The sequence below is a fragment of the Cibotium barometz genome, chromosome 19 (genome assembly GCF_041138505.1).
Source record: "Cibotium barometz isolate CiBa-2024 chromosome 19, ASM4113850v1, whole genome shotgun sequence".
Taxonomy (NCBI): domain Eukaryota; kingdom Viridiplantae; phylum Streptophyta; class Polypodiopsida; order Cyatheales; family Cibotiaceae; genus Cibotium; species Cibotium barometz.
This window is the reverse complement of record NC_141064.1, coordinates 36,963,889-36,984,982: the sequence shown is the minus strand read 5'-3', so window position 1 is coordinate 36,984,982 and position 21,094 is coordinate 36,963,889. Positions and strand designations below refer to the sequence as shown.

The following is a 21,094-nucleotide window of genomic DNA, read 5'->3' as shown; positions in this document are numbered from 1 at the left end:
GTAGTCAAGTTTCAAAGGATATTGACCTTGATATCTTAAGCTCTAAAACATATCCTAAACTTAAAAGCTAGTACACATTTATCATAGTCCGTTAGATATTATGATATTTTTCTTACTACTAATGGCCTAGTGTTTCCTTTGGACTAGTGTACATGTGTTAGTGTATACATGTGTTGATTTTGTCAAAAATGATATATAATAAATTCTTATAGTGTGGTTCATCTATTCATCTACTATATGTGTACAATATAGTGTGGTTCATCTACTATATATATACAATATGTTGTGGTTCATCTACTATGTGTTCCATATAAGTGATATTAGTGTACAAACGCTGATTAACATTGGAGAGTTGACTCTTTTTATTATATATTAAAAGTGTTTAGATTAGAAACATAAATTTTGGCATGCCACAATTGATGGTTGATGAACTTCCAAGCTAAAATCATGGGAAAAAATTACAATACTAAGTAGTGCAAAAGAACTTGAGAGGCTTCAAACTTTCTTACATATACCAAAATTACTTGTACTTCCTAGGGGTGTGATTTTTGGCAAGCTTTTGTGTGCAAAAAAAATGTTGTTTTGGCAAGCTCTCTCTCTTCCCCCTTCTTTGAATTATTATTATTAGTGTTTCCTTCTCCTCTATCTTTATTCTCTCTCTCCTTCTTTGTATTATTATTGTTGTTGTTTCCTTATCCTCCTCCTCCTCATCCATCTCTCTCTCTCTCTCTCTCTCTCTCTCTCTCTCTCTCTCTCTCTCTCTCTCTCTCTCTCTCTCTCTCTCTCTCTCTTCCCCCTTCTTTGTATTATTATTATTAGTCTTTCCTTCTCCTCTATCTTTATTCTCTCTCTCCTTCTTTGTATTATTATTATTGTTGTTGCCTTCTCCTCCTCCTCCTCCTCATCCATATATATCCTCTCTCTCTCTCTCTCTCTCTCTCTCTCTCTCTCTCTCTCTCTCTCTCTCCCCTTCTTGGTATTATTATTATTATTATTTCCTTCTCCTCCTCCTATCTCTCCTTAGTGGTACTATTATTATTATTATTTCTCTCTCTCTCTCTCTCTCTCTCTCTCTCTCTCTCTCTCTCTCTCTCTCTCTCTCTCTCTCTCTCGCGCGCGCGCGCGTTTCTTGAAGTAAAAAAAGGGGTATGATTTGAGAATTATGAAAACTTCAAACACCTGTGATGTTGAGCTGTCAAAAGATATGATAGGACGATGGAATGAGGGAGTGAGATCAATAAAATTTGAGAATTATGAAGCCTCAAAGATCTAAGAAGTTGAGCTCTCAAAGAATATGACAAGGCAATGGAATGAGGGACTAGTATCTAGAGGAGCATGGCATGCAAGTGCAAACCTCACATGGCATTCTTACAACAACAACAACAACAACAACAACCAAAAAAAAAAGGGTGAAGATAAGGATAAATTGGCCACAAGTTGCCTTGAATAAATAAGAAGCTCCGTCAATTATTGGGCGGCCGAGGTAGGCGACAACCTTCACAAACTGGGCAGTAGACTCCATTAGGGACACCACAAGCACAGGTCCAAGTGTTCTCGTTGAAAGGATCCACGGGAGGATTATGGGGAGGCCCAGTGCGATTAAGAGGGGCACGGCGCCTTCTTACTGCGCTAATTAGAATAGCAAAGCCCAAGCCCAAGCCACTCAACAGAGAATTCTGAAAGGTTCCCCCATAAAAGCATAGCTTAATGCACAGAGTGTAGGCTCCAAAGGACCACAGGAGAAGGCAAAGGGTGTATCTGGCACAGATGGGCGAGATTAGGCGAGCTCCCGCGAGTGCAGCCACTGCGAAAATGCCATTCATGGCCCCAATGGATGTAGTCTCTCCCTGTCGCACTACCTGCGGTCAAAACCAAACCCAAATCTCAGCCTTCTACAATTGCCAAAAAAAAAAAAAAAGAGGTTGATCAACATTGATGGATCAGACAGAATGGCAATTCAATTGAGGAAAAGGGAGCCCAGAATGCCCAAAAAAAGAGAGATTGATGGATCAGACAGAATGGCAATTCAATTGAGGAAAAGGAAGCCCAAAATGGTGAAAAGCAGAGAGAGAGAGAGAGAGAGAGAGAGAGAGAGAGAGAGAGAGAGGGGGGGAGGGAAGAGGGGGGCGGTGTGTGTGTGTGTGTGTAACCTTGCAGATAGTCTCATGTTGAGGCATTGCAACGACGAAGAGAGCAAGCAGAGCAGCGATGGCGAAGTCGAGATCCATATACAGAGCTTGAGAATACTAAGTGGATGATTTTTCAATGCATACATTTGCTCGTGGAGAGCATCTCAAATATTAGCTCTGCCGTGTGCGCACAGGGATTTGCATTGCAGTGTTCATTGGTTTCTCAACGACTCAACGCCGTCAACGTCCTTGACTGCTGAAATGTTCAAAGGTTGATTCATCTATGCAAAATATAATAAGGTACCTTATGATAACTTATCTATGCAAAATATAATAAGGTACCTTATGATAACTTTGTAGTGTTTGGTTGATATGCCTTAGGTTATGGGTTCAAACGGGGTGACTACTCCAATGATGCTACTTTGGAGTCCTCTCATCAACTAGAAATTAGTTGCGCAATTTATTTATTTTTAAACAAACGGGGTGACTACCCCAATGATGCTACTTTGGAGTCCTCTCATCAACTAGAAATTAGTTGCGCAATTTATTTATTTTTAAACATCTTGTTCTTTGAATATCAAATCATTTGATACTAGTAGCTTTACATATGTACGTAGAGGTACCTTAATGGCATTTGCACATATAGTTAAAGGTACCATATTCAAATCATTTGATACTAGTAGCTTTACATATGTACGTAGAGGTACCTTAATGGCATTTGCACATATAGGTAAAGGTACCACAATGCTATCATGCTTAGAGGGTCCTCCACCTTCACACCACAATGTGGGAAAAGATAGTTTCAACTTCTTGCCTAGTAGCTAGAACTTGTTCACTCTTCCAAAAGCCTTTCCAAATTGGTGGTGAAGGGAAAAAATCATCCTTCAAGATTTGCTTTCTAATTAGATTTAAGTGCTAGAAAAATGCTTGTTCAAATTTATAATTTCCTCTTCAATCCATGGTGAAAAGGATTGATGTGATGCTCGGTAAAAGTAGTGTGCCAAAACCTGCACGACGATACTAACTAGTGCTCCTTATATTGAACTCCTTATATTTCCTCAAAAAATGGCTTCCCAAAGACCATTCCATACTCCATCAATAGCAATTAAAGCACTAGAGTTCTTATCCCACTTCTCTCCCCCCCCCCCCCCCCCCCCTCACTTTTTTGTTTAGTCCTTATCCCTATCATCCTTTTTCCCATGAGCTTCAACCACAAACTTGGCATTATACTAGCACTTTCTACATGGAAAGATTATGGTAACAAAACAGTTTATCTATAATGTAAATCTTATAAATTGAATTGACCAACATTATTTGTAAGGGTGTTTACATAATAAAAACCCATGACCTTATAAGAATCATGGCCTCTCCCAAAGCTCATTAGAAAGCCTATTTCAAATTTCAAATGGATTTGTTAAATACTTTGTGTACGTGAACTTTAGTGTAGGGTAGAATAACCCTTTGGTAAAATGAAAAATTGCACTATTCTCATTTAGTGAATCTTGGCATACAAATTCTTTCCTTCTGTAGAGTACAATAAACCTTAGATAAAATGAAAAATTACAATATTCTCATTTTGTGATAAATCATAGCATGCAATTCTTTCCTTTTGAGGAGCAAGTAAGGAGCCCTCTCTCTCTCTCTCTCTCTCTCTCTCTCTCTCTCTCTCAACATGATGCATGACCTCTCGATCAAGAATTTTTTTCATTTAGTGTAGGGTAGAATAAACCTTAGATAAAATGAAAAATTGTAATATTCTCATTTAGTGATAAATCATGGCATGGCATGCAAATTCTTTCCTTTTGAGGAGCAAGACAGGAGCCTCTCTCTCTCTCTCTCTCTCTCTCTCTCTCTCTCTCTCTCTCTCTCTCTCTCTCTCTCTCTCTCTCTCTCTCGATCAATAATTTTTATCATGCTCCTTGCTTTTCAATAATTCCTCTTCCCTCTTGCTTGAACAAGGTTTTTGTTTTTGTTTTTCAAGCCGGGGTCAGAAACGAGCACGCTCGTTCTAAGACTCGTGCTTGAACAAGGCAAACTAATTTATTCACTCAAAAGTTGATGGTATATCTTTAGATGGCCGCAACATTTATTTTAGGGATATATCCCACATACCTTGGACTACCCTCCCCTTCATATCCTACCCCAAGGCCGAATTGGTCTTGAGTCAAGAAAATCCAAATATAATGTTGTTCTTTCAATTGCAACAAAGCCCTACATGTAACTCTCTCAAGTCTTTGACCAAATTCTTAACCTTAGTTAGATTTCAAATCTTCTATTTTGAGAAGTCAAGAGTTTGAAGATAGAGTTGTAGCCTTATTATCTAAACTACAAAAGGACATTACAAGCTTTCATAACTGGAAAAACTCCACTAAAATCCTATGAGATCCAGATTATCTCAATAGAGGCATCATCCTCTAATAAGGTTATGCTTAAGGATAATTGATAACATTGGTTTAAAGTTTAAAAAAACAAAACCACTTAGAAACATTTGTTAAAGTTGAAGCGATGAATCTTGCCTTCTAGAGACTTTTATGGGATTTCCAATTATAGAAATGAGGAAGCCTCAAGTTACAACAAACATTGAACTTGTAAAAGCTTTTGATGCTCTGTAAGAACTTTAGAAACTAGAATACATATGGGACGAGGAATGAACTTCTAATAAAATGCATTGTAAATAAAACTTTTTACCAAGTATTTACTAGTTTTGAATATTTGTTATTAAAAATACAAATAATCATCCATCAACAATGGAGTGAGCCAAGGTTCATAGGTTTTAAGAGTAGGTAAAACCCACATTAATAGTTTGTTTTAATGTATTTTGGAGACCATAAAAGGCTAATGGAGAGTACAACTCTTTTGGCTATTGTGTGCGCATCAAGCTCTTCTCATTTGTGTTAATCATCATTAGTTTAATCTCATGCTTAATCACCATTCTTATCTACACTTCTTTCTATCCTAATCTATGTCAAACCCTATTTTATCAACATGGTATCAAGGCTTTGATCCCTGATTAATTACCCTTAAATCACTTTTTATTATTAAAAACAATGTTTTGCCTCTTTGCCTAAACACTCCCTATCAATGTTTAGCCTTGTTCTCCCTCTATAGAGCATCATTCACTGAACTTCATGTCTTAAGTGATGGATAACCATTTAATGAATGTTAAAAATAGCAAATAATCATCCATCAACAATGGAGTGACATAGGTTTTAAGAGTATCTAATTTCTTGTGTGAGTCAAGCTCGTCTCATTTGTGTTAATTATCATTAGTTTAATCTTATGCTTTATGACCATACTTAATCCACACTTCATTTCACCCTAATCTATCCACATTTCTTTCCACCCTAATCTATGCCCAACCCTATTTTACCAACATTTGTCTCCGTAAGAAGCAACAAAATTATTATGAAATCTGCATCGAAAAGCTTCAACAATTGAAGAGACTGATTGCATAAACTAGATGGGACCTCTCTCTCACCAACCTGTACTCTCTCTCACTCTCACCGTCCTATACATTGGCACTCACTCACTATAACAGTAGCCCAGGCCATGCACTGTGCATATCAATACACTACAATACCACGGACTTGGCCTTGCACCCTGGTTTTGATGGACCTACACGAGAAATTGTAGATAAACCGTTGTTTAATGGCCTCACAAAGAGAGAACTTCCACAGGGTTGATCAAGTGAACTGAGGACAAATACAAAAATTTGATAAGGATCCTTTGTTAAAGATCACGTACACAGCCAGAGCAGAGTCTTTACTCCTATTCAAAGCCCATGAAGATAAATGTTGTACTTGTTAGATAACAACTAAATACAAGTTCGTTCTCAAAGGGGTTCCCTAGCACCATAAAACATCCGCATCCGCATAGGAACAAACAAGAACTTGTTTTGAAAAACATCCAGTAAAAACTTTGAAAAACTCAGTAAGCTACAAAACTTGATTTCCAACCATCAGAAACAGGTCGAAATCTCACCCTACATAAACAAAAGAAACCTCTTCAAAATTCTGAACTATCCCCGCGAAAAACAACTGCCATATGTTGCTTGGCTTTATAGGCAACCTGGAAATGGTCAACCCTCCACCATATCGCCATGTTTAGTTGGTTTAGTTGGTTCCAGATTTGTCGTCATCATATTGTTAAATAAGATCTGATACATTTGAGGGCAACTCCTCAATCAGAACACCATAAAACTTCTGAATGTCCAGTAACATTCGCTGATCATCTGCAGTGACAAAATTTATGGCAACAACCTTATGCCCAAATTGTCCACTGCGGCCAATTCCGTGGAGATAGTTGGTAGATCATAGTTGATAACCAGAGATACTTGCTGCACATCAATGCCCCATGCCCGTAGATCAGTGGTGATGAGAACACGAGATAACCTGGACCTAAATTCCCTCATGATTATTTCAGGAGCATTTTGATCCATATCACCATGGGTGGCAGAAACAGTGTGATCACGGAATCACATTTTGTCTGTCAGCCAGTCCACCTTCCGTCAGGTATTGACGAAGATGACACTCTGTGTAATGGCTACTGTCCTCCTTGTCGACATTCACATAAAACTGCTTGATACCCTGGAGTGTAAGATCGTCTCTTTTCACCAGAATCCTCACCGGCTTGTTCATGAACCTCTGGGTGTATCTCCAAGGCTTCTGGGGCCACCTGAATTTTCTCAGGAAGTAGCTGAAAAATATCATAGATCTGCAAAAACGAATATAGCTTCAAAACACATTTTCAAAAGCTACAATATTGTCAACTGATGGGGGTTGCTTGGGCACAACGGCATACCTGGTCCTTGAAGCCTCGGACAGCATCTCATCAGCTTCATCCAGAACAAAGATTTTGAAGTAATCCTACCTGAGGGAGCTTCTCCGAATCATATTGAAGACCCTGCCCAGCCTGGCATTCAAACAAGTTGTAGTCCAATTGCTGCAATATGCCAGAACAAAAGGCGTCTTTCCAGTCCCCAACTGGGCCTGCTGGATCACATCCAGGCCCTTGCAGAAGGGCACCATTCCTCTCTGCTGTATGGCAGAAGGCTTCTCAAAACCTATACATCAACATGACAAATCAATGAATTTCACCAGTATTCAACCCTCAGTGAGAAAAAAGGTAAGAGCCAATTGAAAAATGCTTATATGCATAGATTCCTCTCGGGAGATTTTCATGAAGGTCCGGACATAGAGTCGAAGGACTCATTAACCTCGTCCGATGAGGATATCAAATCTTGCCCTTCATTCGACAACCTGAGTACAAAAATACCACATTAAAACACATGTTATACCCAGAACAGCCTTGCCCAGGTGATCCTCTAATCCTATCTGCTTTGCTTACACGGCATCCATTTTCGAGTCATACAGGCGAGCATCAAACTGAGTTCCTTCCGCAGCAAGTCTGCCATAATCTCTCAAGCAAATCTGCAAGACCATGTCAACAAACCCCTTACTGTTCATACGAGAAGAGCAGATACAACCCTAAAATCCTTCCCTCTAAAAACCCTCGATTTCTTCTCTCTAGCAAACCTCGAAGGAATCTCTCTCTGAATTTATTCGAAGCCCTAATAATCCTTCTCTCTAGCCATAACCCTCTGGAAACTCTCTCTCTCTCTCTCTCTCTCTAACCACCATCTTCTCTCTCTTTCTCTCTCCGTCTCTCTTCTTCCATAGCCTTGCAACGTTCTCTCTCGATGCCTCTCTCTCTCTCTCTCTCTCTCTCTCTCTCTCTCTCCAGCATCAAATTGAAAATTTCAACAGAAGCAGACCGCGACGACCTAACCGTAAGCTTGCGCTTTGCTCACACCACCAACAGATTACCTCTGCGCCGACGTTACCGTAGGCTTGCGCTTTGCTCACAACGACACAGAGGCAAACGTTTAAGGGTTATTTATACCGTAAACATTAGTCAAGGGGAAGAGTTAAAAAAACAAATAACGATCTTGGAAAAAAAAATGTCCCTATCCAAACATAACATACGCATATGAGTACCTAGAAATGCTTTGCATTGCCCATTGTATCTTCAGTTTGCCCAATTTCTCTTGAATCTTTGCTTAATTAAGCTCTTAACCTTATCCTTGCTTGAGCCCTTGGAGAGTTCTCCGCAAAAGCGACCAGCTGTGCAACATAGAGAAGGTTGTGGCTTCAAGACCTCTGAAAGGCCAACGCAGTTTAATAGCCTAGTCTAAGGGCTTCTATGACACAACACAACAGGCCACATGTACACACAATAGGGCACCAAAACATTGTTTTGCATTTTCCATTAAATATATTACGTGAGTTTTTTGAGAATAAGCATGTTTTTCTAAGGTTTTATTTAGTGTGTAATGGTTAATGCTTAAAAAAGTCAAATAAATGATGACTGACCCTCCTTGCCCTTTCTATTTGCATGTGTTCACCCATGCCCTTTCTATTTAAGGTCTTATAATTCTCTATAAAAGGCCTCAAGGGCTCATTCTATGAGTAAAGGGAGGGAGGGAGGGGTGCAAGGGCTCATATTCTAAGGTTGTATTAAGTAAATGCCACATCAGTGGAATTTAACATGGCAAATAATTTGATTGAATATGTACCTACGATAATTTGACTGAATGGTAGCAGTCATTCAATGTGAGACTCTCTCTCTCTCTCTCTCTCTCTCTCTCTCTCTCTCTCTCTCTCTCTCTCTCTCATTGGGGTCAAGAGGTAGCCAAGATTATCTATATATCTAGGGGGTCTCCATTGTGACCTAAGGCCATATGTTTGTAAATAGTCTACATTTTATGGTTTGTGTGCAAGTAGGAGGAATTTCCATTTGTGGGTTGAGAGATAGTTTGAGATGTTCTAAATACAAGGATTCTCATATGAATAGTACAAGTGCATTTTAAAAACAGGAGCATTTTTGTTTATATAGTGCCCTTAGTAACAAGAAGGGGCTTCCTAAGCTTTTTGGGAATTGAATTGAAAAGTAAGTTTTAGTAGTAGTCTTTGGAGTAAGTTGATAAAGCAAGGATCTTGCAAGTTTTTTCCTGGTTAATAAAAAATGTGTTCACACTTGCATGTGTGAAGAGAGATCAACTTTTTTAAGATTGTTTTTTATTGTTTGCAAAGTTATGTATGATGGAAGAGATTAAATTGAGAAGCTGAACAAGCAAAACTACCATGCATGGAGGTTCAAAATGAAGCTTTTTCTTGAATCTCATGAGTTGTGGAGCAGAGTGACAGATGAAGAAGAGGAACGAGTACCCTTTGTTCTTCATGATGACAAAGGCAAATAAACATAGGAACTGGATTATGTTATAAAAATTCGAGGTATTTGTGATCAATTAACAATTAGTGGTTACACAATTGATGATGATGATGATGTTCAAGCATGCTTGAATGGTCTTGGTCATCATAAATATAGAATGTTTCACACATCTATCATAGCAAGAGAGGGGTTTCCTACACTTGACGAGCTCGTTCCAAAAATGATCCAAGAAGAGCATATTCTTGGTGGCTCATCAAACTCTTCTAATAATAGGTATGGTAAAGAATGTTTTCTTTTCATCAGGAAGGTCTAAAGGAAGAGGCAATAGAGGCTAAGGTTCCATCACATATGGAAAATCCAACCAAAGCTTAAATCAACACATATGGAAGAACCAACCAAAGCTCAAATTAGCCTCAACAAGGTTCTGGCATATATGGATGGTAGATCTAAAGCCTAGAGGCGATTATCAAAATACAAGAGGCAATGGGAGCTTTAGAGGATCTACAGGAGGAAGAGGTGCAACCTATGCACATCAAAATGCAAGTCATGCATATCAAGGTACAAGATGTGATGTTTATAATGTACAAGGTGAAAGACTAGTGTGTCATTGTCACCATAAGCCAAGTCATATCATTAGAGATTGTTTTCAAGGCAAAGAGATGAGAAAAATGGTCAATTTAGTTAAGGAAATTATGTATCGACATCAAATTATAAGAAGGATGACAAAGAGGAGAAGATTTCTCCCATGCAACATATGGTTGGTGTTATAATTGAAGAGCCACTTGATGATAAGCCATATATTGACTCAAGATGTTATAACCTTCCCATGAAGAGTGGTTTTCAAGAAAAGAATAAATCAAGATTCCATCTTTTGTGTCTACAGGATATGCTTCTACTCATCTAGGTAATGTCTAAGTGGAGTTTCCAAATAATGGTATGAAGTGTTTACATGATGTTTTATGTGTGCCAGGGATTACTAAGAATCAATTGGTCAAATAATTGAAAGGAAGGTTGTTTTCAATCTAAATGGATGCATGATACAAGAGTACAACAATGGTTGCAAAGTTTTTGCCATAGGTAAGAAAGAAGGTAAAATGTTTGTTTTAAATATTGCATTAAACAAAGAGGTGTGTTCTTATACAAAGAGCACTGGTTTGCCAGACATTCAATTTGGCATAAGAGATTAGGCCACAAGACTCAAAGAGATGTCTACCAACTTCAAAAAAGAAGAGATGTCTTAGCATTTGTGATGCACATAAGAAGGCCAACTTTGCCTACAAGACAATAAAGTATCAAGGCTATAAGTCTTACTCTCATCCTTTGCAACTTATGCATGTAGACATATGGGGTCCAGCCAAAATAACAAGCATTGGTGGAGCTCATTGCTATGTCACTATTAAACACTACTACCAGAGACTTCTACACAGCCAATGTTAGCCATCCTACAATTTTCAACAAGTTTGGTCGATGTCATTGGAAATACTAGTTTTCACTTAAAAGAATCTTGTAATGTATTATTTTGTGTGCGTGATCACTTGTCTATAAAGGCACTCCATGGGATCCCAGGTTAAGAGTGGTAGCTTCAGAATAGGTGTTTACACTAGTTAGAGTGGCCAAATGAGCCTGAGGACCAAACTTTTAACTTTGGCCACCCAAGAGTGTAAACCCTAGAAGTCACCTACAAAACCAAAGAGTGTTTACACTAGTTAGAGTGGCCAAATGAGCTTGAGGACCAGACTTTTAACTTTGGCCGCCCAAGAGTGTAAACCCTAGAGATCACTTACAAAACCTAAAATGTAACTCTCACCAATTGGCATTCTCTTATGCATTATCTAGTGTGCTGTTCTCTACTCTCTTGCATCCTTGTTGGTTGTGCTCGAGCTCTTGTGTGCCCACATATTGTTGTGTGAGTGAGTGAGTGAGTGAGAGGATCGAGCTACCAGGGGCGTGTGGAGGAGAGGACAACGGCTCGAGCTCCCGAGTGCTCTTCACAATTGAGCTTCCTACAAGAATCTTGAATGCAAGTAATTCAGGGTGAGTGGCACACCACGACCTTGTTTATGTGAGCTAGCTATAGCATAATAGTTGTTGATTCGATCTTATGTGTGCTCTCAATGGCAAAGGAGCAAAGTCCCCACGACATTGTGAGTGTAGCCTACACCTTCTCTCCATAAGTGGCACCACTATTGGGGAAAAATCCCCATTGCTTACTCCCATAGCGTTTGAATGCTTGTATTCGGTTCAAATTTCCAATTTTTGCTTAATTAGAGAAGAAGAAAGCTTTAAAAATAATCAATTTAATTGTGTTTTTCTTGTTATTTCTTCAATTTTGCTTGCATTTTTGTTTTCCTCTCTTGTTACCTTTTAAAACCCCTTCATTTCCACCTCTTTCAACACCCTAAACCTTAAATTCCATGCATTTTTAAGCTTCATGTTATCCACCGTTATGATTATTTTTCCAATTTTGTAAATAAACAAAGCAATAAATTAGGCTTTGGTTGATTCAAATTTGGTGAAACCGGTTGCATAAAAGGGTTTAGCACCCTCAAAACCCCCTGATTTGATATGTTGCATGACTAATTTGGGGTAAAACTAGTGAGATTAATCATCACGTGTACTTTTATAGAAACTTGCATAAGTGATTAGCACTGATTATGATTAGTAATAATTTTGTCATTAATCTATACTAAGTGGGAGAGCAACTGTTATTAGGTAAAAAAATTGAGCGTTTTCAATAAAGAAGACAACTGTGAATATGTCAACGCAAAGGTGGGTGAAGCAATGCTGAAAAGTAAAATTGATCCGCACGTCACACTACCAAAAAAATTTTAAAAACAAATTTTTGAAAGGGAAAGGAAAATGGGACCGTATCGCAAAAAAATTGAGATTTTTTGAAAAGCGCACACACAATAATGTTATTTACACCTTTTAGAACATTGCGGTCATTTTGATGCAACTTGTGCATGACCCAAAAAAGTCAGCGTCTGTAGTACCTTCACGTGCTAAAAAGTCAGCACTATTTCTTGTGCTAGACAAGTTCAGCACCTAAACGATGTTTCGGACAACTTGGGTGCAACCAACAAAATTTTCAAAAATTATCCCAAATCAAAAATATTTTAAACAATTTACAAAAATTCTCAACATCAACCAAGACACCTCTCTAAGCTCAAAACACTCTAGGATAATATGCATTTGTGCTCTAGTGCATTTTAGGGGCTGATTAAACAAAAAGTGCATCCATAGGAGCAAGTATATACCAACCCACACTAGGGTCTAGACCTTCGGTCAAAACGTAGTTTAGCGCAGTACAAGGACCTATGATCGCTTTTGGTGATACTTCATTTGACTTTGACTCAATGGAAGGATCGCTAACTCCGAAGAGACGCTACTATCTCTGAACCAATCCATGATGCATACCAGCCTAACGATGGAGGGTTGAGGTAAACTCAAGGGCAACCCCCATTGAAACCTCGGCAAGGAGTATCCATGTTGGTATCCCTATCCATACATCTCCTGTTGCACCTGTTCTACAGCTGTGACCATTGACCCACCCCCTGCACAAGTGCTTATGCCTAATGGTAGGACATTAAAAGAAGTGTAGTAGGCAGTGTGGAGGCACTAATCCAGGTTGCTAGAGCAAAGGAAGAAGAGACTTTGCAACTGGCAAAGCAATGATTAGCAACCTAAACAGCACAGTATGCCCAAAACGAGTCCTAAGCTAGGATTACACAAGTAGTGCCCGACATCCTCAACACAGGCAAGAGCATCGTGTCTACCTCAAGGAAAGAGCTAGGCTTGCAAAACCTAGATTAGCGTCTTCTCATCACAAATGATTGGGAGTATGATGCATCAACAGAGACTCTTGTGGATTTCGGTTCAAGCCAAGCTTGTGGTGTTAGTTGGGAAGAGATTGTCCAGACAATATCTAGGGACACAATAGAGGAGGAACGATTGCAAGGCATATATGCAGTTGCATAAGATGAACAGCATTGTCCAGACAATATCTAGGGACACAATAGAGGAGGAACGATTGCAAGGCATATGCAATTGCATAAGATGAACAGCATTGTCCAGACAATATCTAGGGACACAATAGAGGAGGAACGATTGCAAGGCATATGCAGTTGCATAAGATGAATAGCATTGTCAACCTCATAATGAACTCTTACTCTCATGGTGGTATTTTGAAGAAATTGTTGATGGCATACAAAAAGTCTAAGAAGTTCCTGAAATACATAATGGCAACATTGCTTTTGAGCTCCTGTTCATCACAGGTGATTCTTCTCTTTCTCCCATGCATGGAATGGAACAAATGTATGATGGCCATTGCTGGACAACCAACGAAGAGTAATGTGAAGTTCTTGGGTGTTGTGAGGAAGAGCTATTGTGGAGGGGTTTTTTAATCCACCAATAGTCTATGTGGGAGCTTCAGAATCAATGGCTTGGTGAGTGTTTGTATATATCTAATTCAGTTCTCACACAATATGATGCAACTAACTAATATCTTGAATTGTAGGTAAATTATCAGAGAAAGTACTCCAAGTGGGGATTTCAACCCATGGTATTGGATCATTGTCTTATTTTTACTGCAAGAGCATGCCTATTTGCATTGCAAAGTGTGGGGCCTCTATATACTACTACATGCCTAACCTTGCTCATTCAACAAGGCTGCTGATGATACATCAAGGTGTGCTTCGATAGGACTAAGCAGCTAGTGAGGGAGGCAATATCTAAGTTATCGTCCTCTGGACCACGCAAGATTCAAATGACAATCGTGAAACACCTTGTCATGGATATAGTGGTGAGGCCAAAAAGTGTAAGTTACAATCAGATCAGCCCAGTAGAGCTTGGGAGTCTTTTAGAGGAAATGCAACCTCTCATTCAAGCACATAGGTGTCGGGTTCTATAATGTATATATTTTGATCAAAGTTCAATTGAAAAGATTTTTTTTAATTTATGCCATATTTCAATTTTACTACTTAGGCTCAAGAGAATGTTTAAGGCTTTAAAGCATGCTGGATGCTGTAGTGGAGCAAAGTCCAGCATACTAGAGCTAAAGAAACAATTTGCGTATGAATTCTTACGGGATTAGGTTTCCTAGACAAGGGACAAAGGACCACGAGCATTGCTATGTCTTTAAGATGTCTACTACTGGACCATCTTTGGTGTCAACCTAGTGAGTCAGATGCATCGCTCTAAGAAGGGAGACCTAAGACACGCCTGGGTTTGCTTTGAGGGTTCTAGGGTAGACTACAATGGCGGCACATGTTTACGACCCCAAGTATACTTCACGATTATACTTATGCAAAGTCCATTCCTATTAAGACTTTGCATATACTTATGTAAAGAAGATCATGCTCCAATGTACAAGAGCTTATGACAATTGCCACTTGTTGTTGCGAAATGGAGGAGGAAGACACTGATGCACAAGCCATGTTTCGACATATGCTTCATGAGGTAGTGGAGAAAAAGGGGCTGCCAAAACTGGACTTTGCCAGCTTCACGGCAAACGAGGCTAGGGAAAATTGGAGGGCTGTGAAGTCTATTTACAATGGTGGGGCCAGAAAACAAAATGGAGGGTAGAGAAAGATCATGCTTGTTCCATTGGGAGCAAAGTCTCCACATACATACACAACAGTATGTGGTGAAGAATTACTAGGACGAGCATCAACTTTTGTGTAGGCAATGGAAATGTGCTGAAAGCGAGGAGGACGCCTTAGCTAAATACAAATATATAAGAGTGTGGTGGGGTAATGGCAAAGTGGCAAATGGAAATATTTCTGCTATGGATTGTTGGCTAAGCTAGTGGAATTCCAATACCCTCATTGGAGAAAACAACTTTGATATAATCGTTTACTAGTTGGTGGTAGTTAAATTTGTATTTGATATTACATTTGATTTCCTTCTTCATTGATAGGTTGTGGATGAATCTACGTCAAAGTACGTTCCGCAGATGAACTTGGTGGAACCCAAGCACGCAAGTTGGCTTGCTAGCGAGGGGTTGAAGGGGACCATCTCTCTTTACGATGCAGCAGTAGTGTGATAGACCTAGCAAACACAATACTTTCAAGTGCAAAAAGGCAAGCATTCCAACAAGGGAAGCACGTAGGGTCTAGTCTAAGCATCATAAAGTTATTAGAGAGGTGTGCTAATAGAGGAATGGATCATCACCAAGCCCAATCATAACAAGTAGGTTAGTGGGAGAAACATAAAAGAGAGAGAGAGAGAGGGAGAGAGAGAGAGAGAGAGAGAGTTCCTTGCAAGAAAACACACACACACACACACACACACACACACACAAGAGTGTAAGAAACAAGAGAGATGGACGGCTGAATTTTCTTCTATCTCCTTCTCCTCTCTATAAGCATATAACTAAAAGATAAGAGTACATACTAAAAGACAAGAGTATATACAAAAAGGGAAAGTACTTTCCTACAACAACATACAATGGTCGATCTATAGTGTGAACCCGACTATATGAGCTAGCACTATAACTATAGTACTGCAAAGTGGCTGTCACACATGTCATCCATTGGCGGCATATCAACCATAATCTCACCAACCATGCTAGTGGCATAAGTGTGCGGACGCTATCACCCAAGCGGGTCATCAATGTCCACTGCAACATTAGTTGAGCTCGATATCTCAACACCTCCCCCTCAAGCTCAACTCCACACACTGCACTCCAAGTAAGCTTCTAAACATGTGGAGCTTCTCTATGCCCAATGTCTTCGTGAAGATGTCAGCCACCTGATCCTCTGTGCTGACATATACCAGATCTACATCACCTACTGCTAGAACCTTCTCCCTCACAAAGTGATAGTGCACCTCAATGTGCTTCGTTCTAGCATGGTATATTAGGTTACTAGCCAACTGTATGCTACTCATGTTGTCACAATAAATTACAACTGTCCTATCCAGGAGCTCACCCATATCAGAAGTAGCTTCTGAAACCAAGCTACCTCATAAGCTGCCACCATAGCAACACCCCTGTACTCTGCCTCTGTACTCGACAAGGCAAATGTTGGTTGCTTCTTACTGCTCCAACTCACAACAGCACTCCCAAATGAGAACATAAAACCACTGGTAGATCTCATGTCTGCAACACTACCAGCCCAATCAGCATCTGTGTACCCACGTAGCTGTATCTCTATACCAGCCTCATAGAAAAGTCCATAATCAACTATGGACTTTATGTACCTAAGAATCTGTCTAGCCGCATCCAAGTGTGGCTTTCTAGGGGCCTACATAAACTAACTCACAAGTCTAATAGCATAGGTCAGGTCTGGCATAGTAACGGCCATGTAGATTAAGCTACCCACCATGCACCTGTATGTAGTGGGGTCCTCCAAAAGCTCACCTATAAAGCTTTGTGTTTTGCTCTAATGGCACTAAAATAAGCTTATAGCCTGTCATACCATACTTGGACAACATGTTCAAGCCATACTACCTCTGTAATAACAAAATGCCATGAGGTGTGCCCAAGAAATACCACAGCTCACCCAAATCCTTCATCTCAAGCTTCTGCTTCAAAATCCTCCTCACATCATGTATGTCAGCATCCCTCTGTATCTAAAATCCAATGGTAACAAGATACTCCCCATCTTGTTTGACCATGCTCTAGGTGCCTGCTTCAAGCCATACAAGGCTTTGCATAACCTGCACACAAAATTTGGGTGTGCATCACTCTCATAACCTGGTGGCTGTATCATGTATACTTCTTCTTGCAAATCACCATGCAAGAAGGCATTCTTTACGTCTATCTGATGTAAGGACCAACCCTTTGCTGCTGCAACCATAGCAATGATAGCTCTCTCTCACGGTTACTATTCTTGCAACCGGGCTGAATGTCTCTTCATAGTCAATGCCATAAGTTTGCGCATGGCAACCAATCTTACCTTATATCTGCTCAGTGAACCATCAACATTATGCTTAACTTTATACATCCAATTTCCTTCTTTTCCTTAGTCAAAGCTAACTCCCATGTTGCATATGCATCCAATGCTACCATCTCCTCATTCATGGCATCTTCCCATTCCTTATTTCCAAGTGCCTGTTCAAAACAAGGCACTTGGAACCATCAGTGCCTTTCTCTTCATAGTCAATGCCATAAGTCTACACATGATGGCAACCAATCTTGCCTTATATCTGCTCACTGAACCATCAGCATTATGCTTAACTTTATACACCCAATTACATCCAATTGCCTTCTTTTCCTTAGTCAAAAGCACTAACTCCCATGTTGCATATGCATCCAATGCTACCATCTCCTCATTCATGGCATCTTCCCATTTCTTATTTCCAAGTGCCTGGAACTATCAGTGCCTTTCTCTTCATACTCAATGCCATAAGTCTACACATGATGGCAACCAATCTTGCCACCTGCTCACTGAACCATCAGCATTATGCTTAACTTTATACACCCAATTACATCCAATTGCCTTCTTTTCCTTAGTCAAAGGCACTAACTCCCATGTTGCATATGCATCCAATGCTACCATCTCCTCATTCATGGCATCTTCCCATTTCTTATTTCCAAGTGCCTGTTCAAAACAAGTGGGCTCCAATTCTTGTATTACTTTAACCATGTAAGGATAATGATGGGTTGTATATCCATTATATCTCAACCTGTCTCAACCGGTTACCTACCCCTCATAGACCTGCATACACCTGGATCACTACCAGGTGTCCTCAAAACAGCCCTAGTTCTCTTACACTAGGAGTAACCACAGACGGAATGCCAAGCTTCTCATCAAGGCTCTGCTCATAGCCACTAAAGTCACCATCCACATATGAGCAACCTGCTAACAGATCAGGCACAAAAGGTTGATCCACCTTTTTCTTCCCTTTACATGATATATATGTACATACATCTGTCCTCAACCTACCTAACATTGGATCCACTGCTAGAGGACTCTCCAGGTCCACTAAGCACCTGTGGTTGTTGCTCTACATGTGGTGCAGCATCAGCACTTTTTACATCTGTATCTTCTGTTACCTTCATTTGCTAGTGTATACCAGCTACTCATCTCATCAAAGACAACATCCCTACTTGCTTGCATCTCACAAGTGGTAGGGTTATAACATCTATATCCTTTCTTCTCCATAGCATAACCAATAAAGATGCATTTCTTTTCGGGAATATGCACACTTTCAATACACCCAAACACTTTCAAGTGAGACACATCCGGTCCTATGCATGTAAACTTTTGTTCAGACGTCATACCATGAGCAGCTACAGTGGGTTTCCTCTTCATAATGTACACAACAGTTGCTACTACTTCAGCTTAAAAATAATGTGGCATATTATTTTTAGCCATCAAGGCATGTGCCACTTCTACAATGTGCCTATTTTTTCTTTCTGTAATGTAACACCATTCTGTTGTGGAGTGTACCTGCATGTAAACTCTCTCTTGATCCCTGATTTCTTAGGAAATTATTGAACTCATCGGAGAAATATTATCCCCCACCATCCAATCTCAGGAATTTTATTTGCATGTCTTTTTCCTTCTCAACCAAGGATTTAAATTTCTGAAAGTGAGCAAACACCTTACTTTTTTCCTTCATGAAGTAAACCCACACTTTCCTAGTGTGGTATCAATGAATGTAACATAATACCTACAACTTGCAATTGTTGAAGTCTTGGCCAGCCCCCATACATCTGAATGTATGATATCTAATGGCCTTGCACTGACATGCTTTTCATGTGAGAAAGCATGTTTGGCCTGCTTACCAAACTGGCATGCTTCACATACTTTATGCATACCATCAACCTTAAACTTTGGCAAACCTGCAACAATATTTTGGGCCTGCATAGACTTCAGTCATTGTTGTACATTCACATGACCAATGTGCTTGTGCCATATGTCAATATCTGCAATGACACCTAATCCATGTGCAAACATGGTTGCCTTTACTTCAGGCATATTCATATCCAAAGTAAACATCCTGCCATATGTCAATATCTGCAATGACACCTAATCCATGTGCAAACATGGTTGCCTTTACTTCAGGCACATTCATATCCAAAGTAAACATCCTGCCATTTCTGTTACCCTTTGCAACCAAGCAACACTGATTTTTAAAGTCTTCCACAAAACATCCTTGAGGACTAAACCTCAACACAACAGAGCAAGCAGAACCTCAAGGTACATGACAAGAGTGTCACACAAATAGCAGTAAAGAGGATAGACACTGCTCTCACTTTGTCAGCTTCAGTAATTATAGAAAGGGTTGTGAAGAAAATGGAACATCAGGTGCTTGTAGTAGATTCTGACTCTTCAAGGATGCAAGGTGAGAGGTATGATGTGACAATTGCAAAGCTACCATGCTGTACATATCCAAATTTTTAGCTAGCTGAGAGTAGGTGGTGGACGTCCATTTGCTGCACATGTTAGCCAATGTATTTTGTCTACCTGCATCTACTTGGGCTCGATGCAAACAATATGTTCATACACCAACCACATCTAAAGAAGGAAGGCCTTGCTAGGGTTTTGAGTGCCAGAAGGTCAATGCCAGTGTAAGCATGTGGGCCAAGGGATCATTTCTGTGTATCTGTCCTTGAAAATAGCCTGATCACATGCCTTCGGATGGTTTTTTTATAATCCTATTTATGAACAGTGTCATAAAAGTTCTTCATTTTGTAAAATCCATGTCTTGCAACCATCTTTTTCAAGGAGGATCTTTTTCAAAGAGGAAAATAGAAGTTTTTTATGATGTTAATGGAATGGAATTCAATTTTACTTTGTCAACTAACAAGTGAACACAATGGTGACAAATAACTTCTAATAAAATAAAAATATAAAAGGAATCCCCTTATTCTTTTTTGAATAACGAGTGAACAGTGTGGTGGTAATGAGCTTTGATTAATTTAATATTGAAAAGGTAAATCACTTTTTCTTTCGAATAACGAGAGACGCTTTATGCACACCCAAGCAAGGAGTGGTGTTCATTTTTGCATGCAACTCAAAAATGAGAGCTAATCCTTGCATGGCCAAACCTTTTAAAGGAGTGGTGTTTCTTTCTACATGCACCCAATCAATGAGAGGTAATCCTTGCATGGCCAAACAGAAAAAAGGAGTGGTGTTCCTTTAATAAGTACTTTTTGCATGCAACAAAAAGGATAGGTCCCTACTGAAAGTGCCATGTAGAGGCTATAATTAGACAGTTATACAACTATATAAATCCCCCCCTCTCTCATTAGATGTACCATATTTCCTCTAGTTAAACACAATCCCTCAAGAAGCTCTTCCTCATTCCTTCTCATCTCTCAACCGTGAACCCTCTTTCTCTTTCCCTCTCATCAATCCAACATGTCAACCTCCAGTAGCATTGTGATAAACATGAAAGAAGCCTTCACCAAGCTCTTGTCTAAGCTATCGATGCAAGTCAAAGAGAGACAAGATCCTGAACGTGAAATATTTAAGTGCATATAATAGGGTTTAGAAGTGCAATATCTATGGAACGAGCTCAATGAAAATGGTTCGTCTCACGAATCTAATTTTTCTAGGAAGATAGAGTTTAAAAAGAAACTTGCAAGAATTGATTTAATTTAAATAACTAATCAAATACCACATGCTCAACATATTCAATAATTGAGAGAAAATCAAATAAAAATACTCAGCTCACAAAGCATGACTCCAAGATTGGGTGCAATCATCCCCCCTCACGTGTGTATGGCCTATTCCCCCCCAGGCCTATTCCCCCCCACACATGAGTATTTACGAGATACTTTA

At 39.6% G+C, this 21,094-nt stretch overlaps 1 long non-coding RNA gene and 1 pseudogene across 2 annotated transcripts; both read right to left on the bottom strand.

The window, feature by feature from the left end:
- Window positions 1–1,416: 1,416 nt before the first annotated feature.
- On the bottom strand, window positions 1,417–2,594 carry LOC147628531 (uncharacterized). Its single transcript, XR_015268197.1, has 3 exons — window positions 2,472–2,594; window positions 2,151–2,433; window positions 1,417–1,859 (listed from the first exon to the last, which is right to left on the bottom strand). It is a non-coding gene; the product is annotated as an uncharacterized LOC147628531 (long non-coding RNA).
- Window positions 2,595–5,912: 3,318 nt separating this feature from the next.
- LOC147628530 (eukaryotic initiation factor 4A-8-like) lies at window positions 5,913–7,948 on the bottom strand (annotated as a pseudogene). Its single transcript, XR_015268128.1, has 4 exons — window positions 7,476–7,948; window positions 7,278–7,387; window positions 6,930–7,192; window positions 5,913–6,842 (listed from the first exon to the last, which is right to left on the bottom strand). The product of XR_015268128.1 is annotated as a eukaryotic initiation factor 4A-8-like (transcript).
- Between the last annotated feature and the right edge of the window lie 13,146 nt (window positions 7,949–21,094).